Below are 3,746 nucleotides of genomic sequence, written 5' to 3' on the forward strand. Positions count from 1 at the left end.
CCTAATCTAGCATCCACTCCCACCCTCACCTGTTGAGCTCAAACTCACCTCCTAAGGACTCAGTTCAAGCAGCACCTCGGCCTGGAAGCTGTCGGAGCTCCTCAATGACGCCCCTTTTCGTCATGAATGAGTGTGTGCCCCTCATCCTGCTCCCATAAGCCCTGCGTGTCTCTGGGTGCTAGGATCTCACACCTTGGTTTTAATTGCCTGACATGTGCACCTGTCTCCTGTGAGCTCCATTAGAGTTCTGTGCTTATCTTTGCTGCCCAGACAACTAGCATAAAAACTGGCCTAGTACAGATGCTCAAGAACGTTTGGGAACTAGTAGAGAATATTAAAAATAATAGCCAGCCCTGTCCTATGCCAGGCACTAATCTTAACCCTTTACATGTATTAGCTCTCAATCAATCCTCACGGAAGCCCTATGATGGAAGAACTATAGTCACAGTTCCAGCCAAGAGGCACAGAGTGGCTGCATCACCTGCCTAAATTCACACATAGATCCAGGCATGTGACCCAGGACCATGGGCTTAACCCTGTGCTACTGCTGCCTCCTGAATGGAGAGCTGAGTGCAGTAGTTCCTGGCCTAGCGCTCACTCCTCTCCAGCCTCACCCCACTGCTCCCTAAGCTCTGACTTAGGAAGGCAGCACCATGACGCTTATATTTTACGGCATACATACGGATGCCATTTCCTTGTTCCATCAGAGCTCCCAAAGGTGGGGGGGGGGAGCAGACATTGTTTATTTGTGTTACCCTGGTGCTCAGCCAGAGCCTAGAACTTGGGAGCTGGCTCCATGGGGAGTATTTTCGGAAGGAAGGAAAGAAGGAAGGGAGAGATGGCTCTGCCCTCCACAGTGTGTGTGCGCGCACACACACACACACCCATCAGATCTCACCTCTTCTGAGTATTTCAATTTCCAGGAGGGAAAACAACTTTAAAACAGCACCTCAGGCTCTTTCCTATGTTTCTCCTTTATGAAGAGAACAGGATGGTTCTTTCTCGCCTCCAGAATCCCCCCTGCCTCAGCGCTGACACTGCAGCGCCACCTTGTGTTCAAAGGGCATCATGTCACCCAGTTGAACTATGTAAGCAGGTGGAAGTCTCCTTGTATCAGTCTGATGAAGGTTAATGATCACACAGTCACATACACCCCACCCCTTTATAAAATAGCACTGCATGGTGGACACGGTGTGTTCTTCAGTAAAGAACTTGTCAGCCAGCTGCTGGGTGTGTCACAGCTATGGACAGCCTTCGGGTGTCAGCCCCAGGGATTGCCTCTGCTGCAGAGAGCTATCTTGCCCAAGGAGGATTGAGACACACCACATGTAATGACACAGTGGTGCAAAGGCCTGGCAATCTGGGCCCAACACCTCTAGAGGACCATTCTAAGCTCTGGTGCGCCCCGTAAGCTGGCTGAGGCTGTGTTTGAGTCTGCAATGCAGCTCAGCTCCCTGCTCTGTCCTATCCAGCTTCCATAGGTGCCCACCAATAGGGCACGCCTTAATAACCATCCCGCATGCTAAACTCCACCACAGAATCTGCTTCTGAAACACAGTGCCTCTGACGTGTGGGAGTGTCCCTGTTTGTCTAGTCACGAGGCATTACTGAGCCTGCGTGTATTATGGGATAAACTAGAGAACCTTATTCTTTATTTCTGTAATCCGGAGCTCAAACTACAGTAACCCCCCTTATTCACGGAGGACACATTCCAAGACCCCCTGTGGCTGCCTGACACCACAGACAGCACCGAACCCCATATACATTATGCTTTTTTCCCTGTACATACAGGAAGTCCTCACTTAATATCTTCGGTAAGTTCTTGGAAACTGCAACTCTAAGCTAAATGACATAACAAAACCAATTTTACAGTAGGCTAATCAATATACATAAGAGTTAAGTTCCTAGGCCTATTTCTGGTCACACCAAACTTCTCAATAAAGACCCAAAACACTCCTAATATTAAACATTAAAATAAATGTGACCTGTGTGTACATTTAAGAACAATAATAAAAACAAGGAAGATTATGTTCCAAACTCATTCCAGCTTAGGGTCACGTGGGTGGCCAGAGCTTATTCCCGCAGCTCAGGGCGCAAGGCGGGAACCAGTCCTGGACAGAACGCCTTTTCATCACCAGGTTGCTCACACCCGCTCACTCAAATTGGAAGGACTGAGACACGGCCATTCCCCTCAGGTGCTCCCCTTTGGGATGTGGAAGGAAACCGGGGCACGTGGAGAAAACTCACCCAGGTGTGGGGAGAACGCGCAAACTGTACACAGACAGTGGCCTGGGCTTGGAGTTGATTTTTTTTCTCATCGTTATGATGAAACATTACTCAATGAAACAACGTTGCTCAAGGGCCTGATGTACATACCTAGGTTAAAGTTCAGTTTATAAATGAGGCACAGTAACAGGTCAACAGCAATAATTAACAATAAAATAAACAAGTATAACAATGTACTGTAATAAAAGTTATGTGGAGGTGGTCTCTGTGTGTGCCAAAATATCTTATTGTCCTGTACTCACCCTTCTTCTTCTTCTTGTGATGATGCAACACAATGAGCAGGTGATGAGATGAAGTGAGGCGAACGATGGAGGACTTGTGGCATAGCGTCCTGACGGCTCCTGACCTCCTGCTGATATGGATGTAACAGCACTTCATGGCTTCTCCTTGGCATATTCAATTGCCGGCAACACTACTCTTGGGGCCGTTATCAAGTAAAATGGGGGCTACTTGGACACAAACACTGAGATACCTGGACAGTCGGCCTGATAACCGAAGTATTAAGGAGCGGAAGCGTCTACCGAGGCCTCTGCGGCGTGATTACGCTGGACAAAGGGGTGGGGTACGCCCTGGGCAGGGCGGAGCTTGATGGCGCGAGAGTTCATCACACTGCTCAGATAGTGTGCAGTTTCAAACTTAGAATTGTTTAATCCTGGAATTCCCCATTTAATATTTTCAGACCCCGGTTGATCATGGTAACTGAAACCATGGAAAGCTAAAACCCCGGACAAGAGGGGATTGCTGTAGTCTGAATGCAGCTCCTAATTCTGTCAGCTGGTTTATAGGCAGGTGAGACTACCAATAAAGCAGGTAAATCAGTCTCAACGCCCTCTCTGAGGTCCTGGAGGAACAGAACAGAACATCGAGACCGTGGAGAGCCGCCACAGCGTTCGGACAGGTTCAAACCTCTGACTAATGAGAGGGCACAGTCCTCTCACGGCAAGTCCCAGCTTGGAGGGCAGAGCCCTCCCAGCACATTATAGCCAAAGGCTATAGTTGTAAGCTTGAACCTATGGTCCAAACCTGTGGTCCCACGTGCCTAAGTGATGTGGGCTTGATAGAGTTCAGGTGCATGTAATTGAGTAGATTTGAAATTCACAAGAATGCTGTAACCACGCCCTTACTTTGCCTCGTGGAATCTGACTATAAAATAAAGACATGGCTTTCAGGCTGTGGCGCTGTCGCTAGCTCTCCATCAGAGAGGACAGCGTCCCACCCAGACCCAGCTTTCTTCTCTTGTCTGTCTTTTCTGAATCCTTCACCGCCCTCTCTCAGGCTCACCGAACCTGGCTGAGCTGGCTCGGCACATATGGCGCCCAACGTGAGGCTGAGTATGCCATGGCTGTGCCAGCTGGGCACATAGGACCACATATTCTTATATTTTATCAATGTCAGGTGATCTGCCACTCGTGGGAAAAGGGATGGATATTTCCCACGTGGATTCAAAGAGTACATTTTGA

The sequence above is a fragment of the Myotis lucifugus genome, unplaced genomic scaffold (assembly GCF_000147115.1).
Source record: "Myotis lucifugus unplaced genomic scaffold, Myoluc2.0 scaffold_867, whole genome shotgun sequence".
Taxonomy (NCBI): Eukaryota; Metazoa; Chordata; class Mammalia; order Chiroptera; family Vespertilionidae; genus Myotis; species Myotis lucifugus.